At 41.7% G+C, this 16,878-nt stretch overlaps 1 long non-coding RNA gene across 1 annotated transcript in view; it reads right to left on the bottom strand.

The window, feature by feature from the left end:
• Positions 1-15,000: 15,000 nt before the first annotated feature.
• LOC118660267 overlaps positions 15,001-16,878 on the bottom strand; it is a 34,480-nt gene continuing 32,602 nt past the window's right edge. Inside the window, exon 3 of the long non-coding RNA XR_004968855.1 lies at positions 15,001-15,013. This is a non-coding gene — a long non-coding RNA (uncharacterized LOC118660267). The remainder of the gene's footprint in view (positions 15,014-16,878) is intronic.

The following is a 16,878-nucleotide window of genomic DNA, read 5'->3' as shown; positions in this document are numbered from 1 at the left end:
ACATTCTGCATTAAATTAAGGTGACCAGAAGAGTTAATAAGGCAAACATCCCCCTCCCAATAAATTTCAATCCTTTTAAGTCTTTCTTATAATAGGAATTCATTGCCTGCACCCAATTGGACAGTGCCTTTCTTGTCCATCCACCATCCTCGATGGTTATTTAAAACTAGAGGTCTGGTGCACAAAATTTGTGCACTGGGGGGGGGGGTAGGGGGAGTCCCTCAGTCCAGCCTGTGCCCTCTCACAGTCCAGGAGCCCCACAATCGATCGCCCTGCAGAGGGAGGCCCCACCCACCCGCTGCAGAACCGCTGGCCAGGTAGCCTGGGCCTCCCTCTCTGGGGCGATCAATCGCAGGGCTCCACGATCAATCGCCCCACAGAGGTAGGCCATGCCCACTTGGTCAGGGCTCTGCAATTGATCACCCCACAGAGGGAGGCCCTGCCCATCCGCCACAGCACCAGGTAGCCTGGGCCTCCCTCTTTGGGACGATCGCAGAACCCCCTGATTGATCACCCCATTGGCTGGTGGCCTGGGCCTCCCTCTGCGAGGCAACCATGGGGTGATGGTGGGCCCCCTGACCAATCACATCTCACCCTCCTTGGCTGGCCTGGCACCAGTGCGTGTCATAGCGTGGTCGTCCGGATGGTTGTTCCACTGTTTGGCCATTTGGTCGATTTGCATATTACACTTTTATTATTATAGATAATTATCTTCAGAATTTTGCTTTGTGGTATAACTATTGTATCCACACTATTCTTTCTGCTTGCCTCTTTTTTCTCTTTTCTTACTGGAATGGGATTAGATGGTGGTAACTTGCTAAATTTGACTTAAAAGACCACTGTCAGAGAGGGTCCTATCAGGCATTGTGTGTGCTATAAACAAGTAGTACCCAGCAATTTCTGGTGTGGTAAAGGCCTGTGGTAGAACAAGGGGTGCATCGGTCATGGTCCTAAACAAAATGCTCTTCCTTTCCTTGGAAAGAATCTTTGCATTCAATATGGCTTCTGGGTCAAGCTTTCGTGGCCATGGCCAGCAATCACCAGGGAGGTTGATGGGCACTGGAATATGTCCTGATTTTAGATCAACCTCCTAGAAAAGAAGGGTCTGCCAACACAACAGAAAATTGCTCATTGTGCATACTTTTAGATCATCTTTTTCCTTTCTCCCAAATGCATCACAAATTAAATAAAAATCCAAGTGTTATGAAAAAGATAACAATATTCTATCAGATTAAAAATAATTTTTTAAAAATGATTACAAAACAATTTACAGCTTAACTTTCCACATGGGTATATTCATGTAAAAATGTATGAAAGACATATGCTAAAGTTGGACCCTAAACTGTGCTGCCTTTAATGTTTCTAATATTCTGCTCATAAACTCTCTGAAGACTGAGACCCCATGCAGGTACAGTCACTGCTATTTCAGACACAACCTGTAATAAAGTTAATCAGGCACACATCTGACAACATACATGTGGTAATTGTTATGACACTGCATAGTAATTGGACATTAAGACTAAATGGTTCACATAAATTATAGAAAAAGGGAAAAGTCACGCTATACCTTTCTCCATACCAAATGTCTCTGTGCAGACCACCTGTATTCAAATCAACTGGAGAACTTTTTTTCAAAAAGTTGCAAATTCCTGACCCCCCCGCTCCCCCTTCCCCTTGGAGAGCCAGGTTCGGTACTTTTGATAGATGGGAAGCTTTGCAGCATGCCAAGGACCTCAGGTTCAAATGCCTCACAAGCAAGGCAAGTAAATGTGTGTATAGGACAATGTCTTTTAACAGAAGTATGTATAAAAACAATATTCCATCCAAAGGCATTTACATTGAAAATATTTTTAATACAGTGAACCACCTCTGCCACCCCTTCCCCTACCTCACCCCTTGGAAAGCACATCTGTGTACTAAATTGAGGCTGGCAGTTTGAAATCCCTGTGGACTATACCATATTGCCCATGTTTTAAGGGTCTACTTTTGTTGGTAGATGAAGCAGAAATGGTAAACAAAAGTGCTTTCTGCTGCATATGGCTATATCCTTCACAAATTATAGCTGATACCATCAAACTCACCCATTCAAAATGTACACTGAGTATATTAAGGGTTGTGCATCCATGTCCACAATTTTACATCATTTTCAGTGCTCACCAAAAAGCAGTTCCAAATACAATTTAACAGCCACACCAAAATTCCCCGCAACCCACCAGCCCCAGGCAACTAGGAGAGTACTTTCTGCCTCTGCTAACTTCTGTGCTTTTTAAACTGATTTATTTCTAAAAACATATTTTTATTGCCCTAGCTGGTTTGGCTCAGTAAATAGAGTGTCAGCCTGTGGACTGAAAGGTCCTGGGTTCAATTCCAGTCAAGGGCATACCTAGGTTGCAGGCTCCTCCCATTGTTAACTATATACATCCACTCATTTTTTCATTCAGTACATTTTTATTGGGCACCTAATATCCTAATATGTTTCAAGCATTTGCTTCACCCCCGGAAACACTAAACTGAATAAGACAAGTAGCTCATAATTTGGAGGGATATGTTTCAAAATGATTCGAAAATTCAGAATGGCATGAAAATATTCCTTTAAATCCAAGTGTAAAAACTGATCTCTTACTGTCCAAATGCTGACGAAATGGATCTCTGGGAGAATTTATTTTGAAGTAGTCCTCCCCCCATCCCAATATCAACACAAAGGACAGGCTGACATCTGAAGCTGCTCAACACTCTGAAGCAGACGTTACCTCATGCTACATGGCTTTCCTGTTCACAGAGGCTCCGAGAGAAATGGGGCTTCCAGGACATTCTGTCCTGCCAGCAGTTTGGTGATGTACTTGAAATGGCCCATTTCTAGGGGTCTCTAATGAGTGACATTTAAAAGGTGTCCTTCTCTTCCTTGAACCCAAAGATACTGAGGTGTCTTTTATCTTAACGTTTCCTGGGCCTGTGCTTAGTGTTTATATGGCCCAAATCTTGAGCAAGTCACTCAATTCCATTTCTGTGCTCACAATTTCGCTACTGAAATGCAAACTCCCCTGGGTAATTCCAGTCAGTTTCTTTACCCAGAGATCATCTCTGGCCACAGAGCAGCTCAGCTGCAACCCGCGTTGTGTGCGCTGCATAATACTGTAACATTTTCAGAGTCAGGGAAGATTTATTCAGTGATCAACTGCTTCAGCATCCTGAATCACTCCAGAGACAGTCTGTTAAAGAGGGGACCTTGAGGGAGCTGAAAACGTAAGCAAGAAGTAAAATAATCCTCTTTCCTTTTTTAACCCCTTTAAGCCCCAACAAGGAAATATAGTTTCTTATATGCATAAGGGAAAATGTCTAGAAATAAATCCTTCAAAATATTAAGAGTGCTTATCTGTAGAAGGTGAAATCAAAGGTGGTTCTTAATTTTGCTAATCTTATATTTTCAACAGTAAACTTTAATTCTGTAGTAAAAAAAAAATTTAAGATTCATATTTATATGCTGTTCTTAAAAATGATCTTTCAAAGGGGGAAAAAAGGCAATTAGCTATCTCAGGAAATAGGTCAAAATTTGGAAGACTAGAGCATTATTTACCAAAAAATAAAATAAAATGGTTAAATATAACTAGAAAGTAAAGGCTTACAGAATTTTTAAATACTTGAAATCAATACAGGCCAAGAATTGCTAATAATTTTCATCTAACACTACCCACTAGAACAAAGCTGTGCAACTTATCCCAATTTACTTAAAAATCCAGAACTAAATATGTCCTAGAAGTGTGGGGGGAAACAACTAGTGTGTCATGTACACAGCTTTCAAGACCCTTCAAAGGGAACATCTAATCTTCCCTGTGGATGCTACAGTAGAAAAGGGCATAAGCGGCCATGTAGCTAATTCAATGAAAACTAAAAGGGCAGATGACAGAATTCTCTACCTGCTCCAGTCTGCCCACTGTTTCATGGTGGAAGGACAGAGCAAGACACAACTTGAATGGTCACAGAGCTCAAAATCAAGGTGAGATTTATCTCTAAGAAGTGCAGACACATCTTCCTCCGATGTCTTGCAGCCAGGCTATGTCCGCATGCACATCTAATCTGATAGAATTCAGTTTACTAAAGAAAACAAATCACTCAGTAATCCAACTGGAACATGTGCTTACTTGTTGGAAGGATTTTTAACTTTTTTGTCATTTGACCTCATGTGTACACAACCAAGACCAAAATGCCTGAGGAAGTGTAGCTTGGAATGAACACCAGGGAAAATAGCGACTGGGAGACCAGGTGGGCAGACAGCAAGCAGAACACATTCTGAAAGAAGACCACCTATTTGACTAAAGTGAAGGGGGTAGGTTGCAGATGGTGATAACTCTATAAATCAGTAGATACCAGCAAACACCCACTAGGCAATAACATCCATGTCAGGAAACAGCCATTCACAAGTTGTAGATTTTTTTAAACTTTTAATATGAAGGGTGATCATCTGTTATTTTAAGAAAAAAAATCTCACTATAAGAAAACACTAATTGAGCCTGGGTCCCTATTGTGAACTAGAATAGGAATTAAATCTGAACCTATTTATGAAAATTCAGATTAATTGTTTTTACTGGAGTCATAAAAGCACAAATAACTACCTAGCTTTGGTTACATAGAATAAAAGGCACTCTGTTGTATTATTAACTTGCTAACTGGTTTTCATCAGGTAGACATTTGCCAGTGTTTGATCTTTAATTATAATGTATACAATATGCATCACCTGGAAAGTTAAAAACATTGAAGTCAAAGCTAATTTTTTTTCTAGTCAAAGCTAATTTTTTTTCTGTTGTAATTGTGAGAAATAAAAACAATAGAAAGTGTTGAAAACTTTTAAAAAAAAAAAAAAAGACAAGGTGAGACAAAGAGAGAGAGATCCCCATTTTCATAGGATTGTTTTACTTTGACAGAACACACACTTTTCTCAGTACAATTTGCTCCTTAAATACCCCATGTGCCTCCCTTCCTCTGATGAACACATGCAGATCTCGACAGCTGCACCAAGGACGACACTCAGATTCGGTGTGCCTCTGAAACAGGATGAAATGAAGATTTTAAAGCTAGATACTGACATTTATGTGGTTGAGGTTTTCCAATCCTTTAAAGGTATGTTTCACCAATGTTATCAGATTTTACGTTATTTTTTGTTTTCCTAATCATGTCCCAAAATAAATTTGAACACCAATTCAAGATTAATTTTTTGAATATAGAAAGGAAAGAGAAAACAGAAAGAGGGAAGTACCGCTTAAGAAAAATGCACACAGAGACCAGGCTCCCTACTATTCCAACTTCTATCGAGTAGTAAGATTGAATTATCTGCAAACATAATCCACATCCTTCTCCTGAACTATAGAAGACTGTCATTGATGAACATGGCCTCTCTCTCTCCCTCTCTCTCTCTCTCTCTCTCTCTCTCTCTCTCTCTCTCACACACACACACACACACACACACACACACAAACAATTGCGAGATGTGACCATGAGCAATCCCAAAGGTTATGCATTTCCTCATTTATAAATTCTATGTTTCATTTTAAGGATAATTAAATATGTTTTTGCATCAATATGAAACCATGCTCTTGTATGATGTGTACAAGCCAGAGAACCACTGCCGAGGTTTGCTGCCAAACATACTCCAGATTCTACCAAATCAGGTCAAATCTATCTCTGAAAGACATTCTTGATTTTCTAGACCTTCCTTATAAGTTTCCTACTGAATCAGGATGTTAATGAGGTATTTTTCTTACTTGTTTCTTGTCCAAAACAAGCAATTGTGGACACACTCATTTCTTACATTTACTACGTTGTGACTCTAACTTCCCTATAAGCATGTGAATAAATAAAACATCAACCTGTCAGCTTTAGAAGATAAGTATAGATTACAATAATTCCTTTTCTTTCCATTAGTCCATTCAGCAACCACTTCATCCAGCAGCAACACACAGCCGAACAAAACTCCGCCAAGCATTGTCCTTGGCCCAGACGCATTGCAGCATTTCACTGCTAGGGTGGCAGCACTGGGTGACCTGTGGCATAGCCCTTAGTGAAGTGAAAACCATTTCACTAGCTGTCTTTTCAACTGTGACAGGCCTTAGTCAAAAAACCAGAGAGTGTGACCTGCCAATCACAGGAGTGAGAGGCCCGAGGGCCATATGTCACACGATTCTGCAGCCCCTTCTGACTTTCCGAGTGAGTAATTCCCAGTCAGCAAACTCCTCTCACCCATGAGCTGCAGAAACAGGAGTTTTTCCATCTACACTTGTAACTTGTTTGGTCATGGACTTGGTGACTTAAATTTGAAAATTATTTCCCTGGTGGTCCCAGTCATTGGTTGAGATACGTGATTACTGGTCTGCCGGATCCACAATTCCTCAGAAAAGATTGTTGATCCAAATCTGAGAGAGTGGCAGAGTCCATGCGTGGCACTAGTGGGCTTCTGCCCGTCGCCACACCCCAGAGAATGTGGCCTCGGAGCAGAGACCACATTTCTCCCTGAATGGAAATTAGTGTGTTCAGTTGCTAGGCCCCTACTCGGAACATCTATCACAGCTTCTCCTCATCACTATTCTAGCTGCAACTCCAAGTCTCAAATGAGAATTTAAGGTAAAAATACTGAAATGTAAAAAACATCATATACATTATTATTATTGCTTCAACTACTAACCATAATAATATCAGACTTCACTTTCACAAGCTGGCCTCCAGGAGGAGAGCTTGGGTTTAGAGGGAACTTTGTACTCGATAGCCAAAGGGATTTCAAGACAGCCACTCCCCACACTTACTGTTCCGCGCCTTGTATTCACCCCTCAATCTGACTCTAAAACAGCTTATCAGAATCACCTGGAAGGATTGTCAAACCACAGACTGCCAGCTCCCACCTAAGAAGTTTCTGATGCAGCAGAGCCAGGATTAAGCCTGGCAGCTGCATTCCAGGTTCCTGTGTGGCTATAAAGAAAGAGCACTTCATTTAGAATGTTACAAGAGGTGTGGGAACAGTAAAAAATAAATAAGTTATATGGAGAAGATGTAGGTAGTAGAGAAAAGAAAGGGATTCCAAATGTTTGTACTAACGAATTACCAGAAAGAAAGAAAAAAGAATTACCAGCCTGGCCCTGGCTGCTGTTGCTCTGTGGTTAGAGTGTCGGCCCGTGCGCCAAAGGGTTGTGTGTTCAATTTCTGGTCAAAGGCATGTACCTGGGTTGCAGGTTCAATCCTTGGCCACAGTGGGGCACATGCAGGAGGCAACTAATCAATGTGTATCTTTCATACCGATGTTTCTCTCTCTCTCTCTCTCTTCCTCCTCCTCCTCCTCCTCCTCCTCCTCCTTCTTTCTCTTTCTCTCTCTCTCTCTCTCTCTCTCTCTCTCTCTCTCTCTCTCTCTCTCTCTCTCTCCCTCCCCCTTTTCCCTCTACCACTCCCTCCTTCCCTTCCACTCTCTATAAAAATCAATGGGAAAAAATATCTTCAGGTGAGGATTAAAAAAAAAAAAAAGAATTACCAGCCTGTCATGTATACAATCATCTAGTTTTAATCTCATTTAAAGGTGAGTTAACTGAGGCTTTAAGTAGATCATTTGTCCAGTGTCACTGGGCTGGTCCAGCAATAACAGAAGTAGGTCTAAAATTCAGTTCGCCTCTATTCCAGCTGTATGATTTCCAGGGCAAAACACTGCCAGCAGTTACTATTTTCACTATTCTATTTCTATCTCTTTAAGAAAAAGTGGTGCTCAGATACCCCATTCCTAGTCACTCAAATTGAAATGGGAGTTCAGAAGAGGAAGCATCGTAAGATAAAATGCAATCCAGCAATGCACACATAGGTTTGCAAGGAATGGCAAATTTACTAACCAGGTTTGGTGACTTTGTAGTTGCCCCAGCTGTTGATTTTTAAACCCTCTCTTCAGTGCTCTGACTTCACTATCCAGGAGGTCCTGCAGTAGCCCAAATCCCTGTTTGATTTTGAACAGCATCTGCTTTCAGCATGCATCCCAGTTTTCCTTGTGCCTGGCAGACACTCAGCCTGCACTGGCCCTGGAAGCCTGGGCCAGTTCCCTGGACAGAACAGAAACGCTTCACTCTCTTTTTAGGAACATCTCCACACTAGGGCCGCCTGGTAAACTGACCAGCTGCCACCCACTGCTGTTTTATCCTCTCAGAATCGTGGCCTAAGAGCATAGACTCCTTCCTCTCTCCTTTGTTGTGAAGATTCTGAAGAGGAGGGAGGAGAGGAAATCGTGTAACTGAGAGCTTGTGAACGGATAGCCAACATGCTCAGTCCTCATTGTGGAGGAAATAAATGTACATGAAATTGTTTTAAATTTGGAAAAAAAAATTAGGGGACATGAAGTTATTCCTAATCTTGTTAATTTAGCTGGGCTCTTACTGTCCAGTGCCTTAGACATAATAGGCCCTTGATGAGTGTATTTTGAATTGGTTGAATTTTAATGATATAATCAGTTTAGATATTACTCTTCGTATGAGCTAACATAACCCAGGGCCTTCATTTCCTCATCTGAAAGGAAAGAGTAAGAACCCACAGACATTTTATGGAGATGTGGTGAATTTATTCAGTAGTCTGACTGAATTCCTTTCTGCTAACATACACAGATCTGATTCAGGTATTGTGAAATATTGTCTATATGAGTAGTGAGAAAGTTCTAGAAATACCTAAAAATAAGTATTTCTATGCATCTCCAATTTAGTCATTGCTACTAGTACAATAATAATAAAAAAAAATGCTGTCAGACTATTGTTTGGTTAGCATAGATTTGCTATAAGTTGTTTATCCTTGTTTCACTGCGCATTCCCCAGCAGTACAAGTACTGAACTCTAACCTTTCTTTTAATTCACCTATTGATCTTTGGAAGGATAAGAAGGTAAGTATAGAAGAAGCAGTCATGTGCTGATAAATGTTGAACAGCCAGCTCTCTGGAGAGGGGGTACCCAGACTTGTAATGTTTGCCAATTTCTATGGTGTAAATACTCCATTGTGGTCAATTTAAAGCTGCCAGCAATCTAATGACTCACATGCAGAATTTCTGACAAAAACTGGCTCTCATGAGCTGCTACAGGCTGGCACCAGCACACAACTGGGTGGGGAAGAAATCACATGTGGCAAAATTATTCCATACTGACTGACAGGATTTTCCTCACCCTTTGAGAAAAGAAAAAATGTTGGAATGGTAGGGGGAAAATAACTGTTGTAGGAATCAGCTAACATGAATTATAGTTATTTGCCAACAGTCAAATAGGTAGATAAATCAGTAATCTGCAGGACCAACTACAATGACACAAATTCAGAGAACTGGAGGCATAAGACTTAGCAATCAGTTCTCAAAGACCAAAGAGAAGCCTCGGTTGTCTGCCACAATACTGTAGCATGCACTGGTCTAAAGGCAGGGGTTTCAGACTTCCAATATCATGACTGTACAAATTTTGCTAGCACACTATAAACTACCAACATTATGATTCAGTGACCTATGCTACCAAGACCTGAAGGACAGTGTGGTATAAAAAAAAAGCACTGACCAGGATTGGAAAGCCCCAACCATATATAGTCCTCATTCCTCTATTGCAGGGGTGGGGAACCATTTTTCGGCCAAGGTCCATTTGAATATTTATAACATCATTCGTGGTTTATACAAAATTATCAACCTAAAAATGAGCCTGCTATATTTGGTCAAACATTTAATTAACTCATCCCTGATGCCTTGGCAGGGCCAGACCAAATGATTTTGCAGGCCTTATATGGCCTGAGAGCCAGGTGTTCCCCACCCCTGCTCTACTGAATGATTTAGGAAAAATCATGTAACTTCAAAGTTTCAGTTTGCCTCATCTATAAAGTAAATAATCCCTTAAAATCCCTTGTAACTCTAAAATGCAAGACTGTTAAGTGGAATTTTTTAATCACTTCAGTTGTTTTGACTGTAAAGCTATGCTCACTGCAAAGTACTGATGGAAATAAAAACCTGCGTGGGTTACCATAGGAGTGTCATTGGGGCTTCAGCACTGGACCTGAGCACACCACTCGGGCAGACATGTTGGTGACAAAGGTGGTACAGGAAGAACACCCATTCAGCCCCTTGCTTTTTAATAATTTCAGTAATGGAGGACTGGAATTTGCCTTGAACTTCTCCACACCCACCCTACTGCAGCTCCTGTTAATGGCCTGAACTACGAGCTACACAATGCCACCCCTCTCTAGAGTCCACATAACATGTCAGGATGGCTGGCCTTGCTATTTAAAGCCCACGTGGGCTCCTTATCTATGCAGACAAGTGTCCTCCTTAGTACGAAGTACTAATTTTACAAGATGAGCTGGACCCAACCTTTTATTGCTCCCACTCAGATTTTAAATTACTAAAGATTCAGCTATGTGCCTATTGCAAATAACACAGTTCTACTCATTCTGTGATCTGTGAAGTCTTACAGACACTTATGACTAATGATTTCTGTCTATGAATGTGTGTGTGTGTGTGTGTGTGTGTGTGTGTGTGTGAGAGAGAGAGAGAGAGAGAGAGAGAGAGAGAGAGAGAGAGAGAGAGAGAGAGAGGAAAGAAAATAGAAATAGGATTAGGATAAGGTAGGTAGAGCTGGGTCTATGAGTCCATGAGCCTGTATATACATAGATACAGTTCACAGAAAAGTGACCAAAACACAATTTTAAAAGAGGATCTGGGTCAGAATTTTTGCTATGAACATTCAAAACAGCAGCTTTAATCAAGAGATCCTCGGGTATCACTAATTTGTGAATTAAAACTATAATTATTGAAAATTGATACGATACTATCTTGGCCTCCCTGATTCAACATCAGACAACCAAATCTCAAATGCATACTTCTAAAACAATGAAAATAAACACCACGTCAAGCATAAGCATCAAGATCATGCTCTAACAGGCTCTACAAAACCACAAAATGAGACAGGATACAAGAACACACGAGTGAGGGGAGTTATGGGGGGCAAGGTGTGGCCTCCAAATACAAGTAAAGATTGTAAACTCTCGGGGCTATTTGCAATATTTTACTTTCCTGAAGCAAAAACAAACAAACAAATCCTAACTTTGAATGTTTGTGATTATTAATTTTTTAAGAAAAAAGAACTTTAGTTAAACCAGGCTTTTAGCAGGTTGGCTGAGCACATGAAGCCTCGCTCAGCCTGCAGATGTCTGCCTGAGCTGCCACATGGCACGAACTGGCCCTGGGGGTCTAGGGAGTCCAACACAGGACACAAAACTTCCGATTTTGGTGCTGGTTCCAAAAATCCCCATCCCTTTCCAGTTCATTACAAACGCCTATTGTTTGCCATATTTATCTGCCATCACTGCTGTTTGTTAGCAAATGGAAAGAGAACTGCCAGGACCACATTCAGCCTGCCCTCCGAACAGTGCAAAGGCGCTACAGGAATTGCACGACAGATGGTCTTTGAATGATATACAGAACCTCTGCCCTTGGGCCCGCTTTGGAGGAGCTGTTTTGGATTGTTGCTCGTAAGAGTGGGAGGTTGTTGTGTGATATGTGATTATTCCATAATAATTTTAATTATTTTGCCTGTTTTCAAACAATAGTCTCGGCATTTTTTAATTTTTACACTCACTGAGTTGTGACACAAGCATTCTTTTTTCTCTGTTAGAAGGATTAAAATCAAGCCCTGTATCCCTTCCCATTTTTCAAATAAATCCACGTTTAAATAAATTACCTCAGCCTGGAAAACCAAGTTACGTGGTGTCCTCCTGGCACACACATGAGCAAGGAAAAAGAAATACCTTATTGTGGTGTCTGGTTTGAGATCGTCTCGGTAACAAGTTTCAAGAAAAGCCTGCTCTTGGCCTCTCTGGAGCGAGGCTCCGGCTAAGGGAGCCTCATTTACATGCATGTGGGGATCCCATCAGATCTGCTCAAAGGTGCAGTCCGAGGCAGTCAGCCTGTATTCGATGTGCATGTAAATGAAGCTCCAAATGGGATGTGTGGGCTTCCGGAGATGCGGAAAATATGCCATCTCTGTCTCATCCAAATCCAATAGAAACTTCCCAATGTTTTTCTAAAGCAGCAGGAGCCAAGGAGAAGCAGATGCTAAACTTTCAAGGCATCCGAATGCATTTTTCTTTACCAGATAGATCTGTTGGCTGAGCACCGGCAGACAAGGTCTGGGGTTAGAACCCAGGCTTTCGGTGTCTTCAGCCCATGGGCCCCTGGATGCCAGCCTGCCCCTTCCCCCAGCTACAGCGGTGGCCTCCAGCTTTCACCTAAAGGAGGCTACCCCTCCGGGACATGCCAAGGCCACCAGGGACTGTATAAAAAGATAAAATCTACAGTGACTACGCCACAGGAGAAGCCAGGATTGAGTTCACATTCATAGGATGGCCTTTTACCACACACAGAAGGTGTGGCTCTACCTGGAGTTTCCTGCTCGTGAAATTCTCCCCGACTAAGTTATGTGCCCCCGAATAGGCTGTGGTTCCAGTCCTCTAGCCAAGAGCCAAATAAAACTTTGGATAATGTCCCAGCTGGCTAGTCTGGCACCTAGGTAATAAGAAAGACATGCTGCTTCGCCTTGGTCTCCAGCTAAGTGATATAGTTACCTCAAAAAGCAGGAATCGCTGGTGAGTGGGGTTACTAGAAAAGAGGAAAAACAGAACTCTGACCCCGCTCTTTGATGGAGAAATCCCCCATGGGGCCGTAAGTGCTTCCCAACAACTGTGGTTTTAATCCAGTCACAGCAGCTCCACTAACAGAGAGAAACCCAACTCACACAGCAGTTAAAACCCAAGTGAAATTCAGATAACCCCCACTGTGTTGACAGAAAGGATTGGGGAAACGTCCTCTGCTCCTTCCCAAGAAAGACACCCGGGCTCCAGGGGCTGTGGCCATCTTTCCCAAGGGAAGGTGCAGAACAAGCACGGGCAGGCCTGGGCTTGCAGCGAGTCCTGCTGTGTATGAGGTGTGGCTATCACACACCTCTCTCCCGGGGATCTGAAAGCCGGTGCCTTTGGTGAGATTCGGCCGGCCTCCCTTCCCAGGGCACAGCCGAGTAGCAAGGCTGGTGCGCACAAACTTCTGGTTACACAGAGCACAGGTTCCCAGAGAAAACATATAAATTCATGTTTGGCACCTCGAGGAGCAAGGTGTGGAGGATCATCTAAGGAGGACTGGCCTGGCTTGCTGGGGCGGCTGTTTTTATAAGAACACTGACTGAAGTTTTTCATTGAGGTGTATGATGGGAACAATGGCTCTGATGCTATCACAAAGAATACAGATCTGTGTTCTCAACCTATTTAAAATGGGGAGACCCCACTTGAAGCATATTTATATAATATAATTAGTTAAGTTTCTGTACAGGTCAAGCCCTATACAAGGTACTTGATACACATTATCTCTAACCCTTACAACAACCAGGAAGGTATTGATTCCCCTCATTATAGTATTCAAATGAGGAAAAAGAGACTCATGTTGATTAAATGACTTAACAAAGATAACTCATAATAAATAGCCAAGTCAGGATTTGAATCCCTGTTTGTTTAATTCCAAGGATCATTCTTTTCACTAATGTACAGGGAACGGGTTACATTCACATGCCACATGAAATTAACCCAAATAAATGCAAATCTCAGCATATTTTGGATTTCTGAAGGAAGAGAGTAACCTATATGCTCAGTACCTGACATATTGTGAATTCTCAACAATTATTCAACTGGAGTCTTCCTTTGTAGATATATAATTGACAAGTGTTAGTCTTAATCATGTAGGCATTACCTGCTAGTTTCTCTTAGTCATTTCACATGATGTTTATCCTGGCCAGACCTAAATTCTGGAAAGTTCCCCTGTTTAGGCCAAAAGGATTCGGCCAACCCAAGTTCACATGGACCAATTCTAGGTGAGCGCTACTGTAAGAACCTATTCCTGAAATGAATTCAGGTATCTCATAAACACCCACAACAACTCAATTCCTCTGACAAAGAAATATGGCAAAAATAAATTTAAAAAATAAAAATAATATCTCTTAAAAGATTTTAAACTCAAGTAGAGAGTTTAAAATAACTTGGCTAACAAAGTATATTTATTGACTATAGAAGAGGATCAGAGACAAATAATTCTACATTCAAATCCCTAACTGTATCTTATGTTTTGTAAATAAATTTCCCTGTGCCTTTGTATCTAATTCACATAATTTAGAAAATAATGCTGTTTTAATACAAACACCCATCTGAAATTTAATCATTTGTTTCAAGACAACCACTGGAAGATTTCATTCAAGATCAAAAAAATAAATAAGTAGCCTAAATCAACAGCAAGATGACTGTCAATGAAATACATATATTTTTAAAAGAACGGCTACATTCAAATGTTAGCCATGTTGCCACAGTTCCTGAGAGCTCCTTTTTGAACATTAGCAGTCAAAAGAGTGACATTCTGCCAGAACCCCAAGACCTCTATGGATGGCAAACTTAACAGTTAAAAGGTTGCAGAAATGCTTTTATTCTGATCCACATGTGAATTAGGCTCGAGCTTAAAGGAAAAATAAATGGGAATTAGAGGGCAACTCACAGAGGCATTACAGTTGGGGAGCAAATACCACCATTAAGTCCCAAATGCAATTTACGAATACAGCATTTGAATTTTCTAATTGTTTCTACAGAAAAAAAAAAATGAGGCAAGTGGAATTACACTGGAACCAGCCATTTAATCATGTACATTTCTGTTAAACAACATCTCCATGCACCCAGTCCTGAGCCCCTGTGCACATCTATAACCTTGCCAAGCTTTGGGTCCATAAGAAGAATCTTTTTTCCTTTTTGTTTTCCCCCCTCTGGGTAGGAACAGAAGAGGCTGGACTTTTTAAGTTTCATGGTCAAATTGGATCAATTTGATGCAGCTGCTGGGACATAGGAAGCAGAAAGAGGGCCCTGGAGATTATCTGTGCCAGTAGTTTTCAAATCACCTAGAACCACTTTGAAACTACTCACCACACTGTCCACTCTTCTAACCTCCAGTGGCCTGATGTGCACTCTGTAGGAAATAAGAGAAAAGGAAGTCTTCATTGGATAAGCGTCTGTGAACCAGGCGTAAATTATTATTTCCTATCAGGAACCCATGGATACATACTTTTGGATGACAATTTTTAAATTTTACTGTGAACGACCCAATAGACCTCCCAAAGGCTTTTACCCAAGACCAAATACCCACGGTCAATGTGTTTTCAAAGTTCAACCCTTATGCTGCTCCTAAAAGTGAAAAGAACTCAGTTTCATATGGTGACAGGTTCATTCCTTCATTCATTCGTTCGTTCCAGGATTTATTAAATTTTAGGTATGCCAAGCAGTGGGAATTCAGTGTCTGTCAGTGAAGAGACAAACCTGATTACCATTCTAAATGAGAATGGCTGTGAAACTAAAATTCCCCTTTGCACTATCCATGTGCTTCATCGCAGAGGCTGCTCAGACCTCTATTACCCTCACCCCTTCTCCTTCGTCCACCCTACCGTCTGTGGCAGAATAGGAGGGTACAATCCTCTCCTGTCTGTTTTACCGTGTTGCTGATCCTACTGAAATTTTACAGATTTTAGTGAAGTGGCATTTGTAGTCTTTCCTTACACACCCACAGGACGTGGACCTATCAGACTGAGACCAGTGTGAGTTTGGACAGGAGATAGATAAATCCAAGCCTCCTAAAAGGCTCCTGGACATCCTTAGAAAGGCCCTGAGCTGGCCATCCCACTGGTTGGGCAGACGTCATCAGACCTGCCTGAATATTCAGAGAGGACAGTGCTTGACTTTTCCCCCAGGGGGTTTCTTAGCCTCAATGCCACCATATTTCTCTGGGGTCTCTCCCACAGATCACAGATATGCTTTGACGCATGTCACTCCTTCGGCTCCCAAGAGGACAGGACCAGTGGAGCTGTGTAGGAAGTGCAGCTGGAGCCAGAAAAAAAGCAGTGAGTCTGTGAAACATCACTGAGAAGATAAGATGTGGAAGATGAGTGGCACTCTATTAGTCAGACTGTCATTGTGCATGTTACAGCATGGAATGGCAAGAAAGGGGAGGAACAGCCAATTCAAAGGTTGCAGTGGTTCTCAACCTCCCTAATGCCGCGACCCTTTAATAAAGTTCCTCATGTTGTGGTGACCCCCAATTTCATTGTTACAAATTGAACATAATTAAAGCATAGTGATGAACCACAAAAACAATATGTAATTATATATGTGTTTTCCGATGGTCTTAGGCGACCCCTGTGAAAGGGTCTTTTGACCCCCAAAGGGGTCGCGACCCACAGGTTGAGAACCGCTGGTTTAGAGGAATTTAAAAAGTACACTATGTGCACAGGGAAATACACCTTCGCTTGCTGAAACACAGTATTTGGTGTTAGGAGGGAAGAAGCAAGAGATGAAACCCATGTAAGACATGAGATAATAAATGTGTTGTCTTAAGCTACTAAATTTGGGTAATGTTTTATGCAGCAATATAGAGAAATACAGATATAGCTCGCATGAGACAGACAAGTAGTATATTCAGAAGGAACAATTAACACAAGTAGTTTGAATTGATGGGGTGAAAAGATGACTCTGAAGTTACTGGCTGGGAATGGTAGATTAGCAGTTCTGGAGATGTTGAGCTTGCCATAACTATAGGGCATTCAGGTAGCCATGTCTACAGTACAGTAGGACATGGGGCCAAGGGAAAGTCAAAGGTCAAGTTTGAGCAAACAAATCAAACTCCAGTGTCCAAATCTGAGGGGCCAGACACAGAGAGGGAGCCACGGTCTGGAGCCCAAGTAGACGGAGTCACTGTGGGAGCCTATGAACATGGAGGATGGAAGTGGGGAAGTGCAGGAGGGCCTGAGGAAGTCATGTCTGCCAGTCTCTCAGGAACTCCAC

This window comes from Myotis myotis, unplaced genomic scaffold (genome assembly GCF_014108235.1).
Source record: "Myotis myotis isolate mMyoMyo1 unplaced genomic scaffold, mMyoMyo1.p scaffold_m19_p_7, whole genome shotgun sequence".
NCBI classification, from domain to species: domain Eukaryota; kingdom Metazoa; phylum Chordata; class Mammalia; order Chiroptera; family Vespertilionidae; genus Myotis; species Myotis myotis.
The sequence above is the reverse complement of the archived record's forward strand: the minus strand, read 5'-3'. Positions and strand labels throughout refer to the sequence as shown.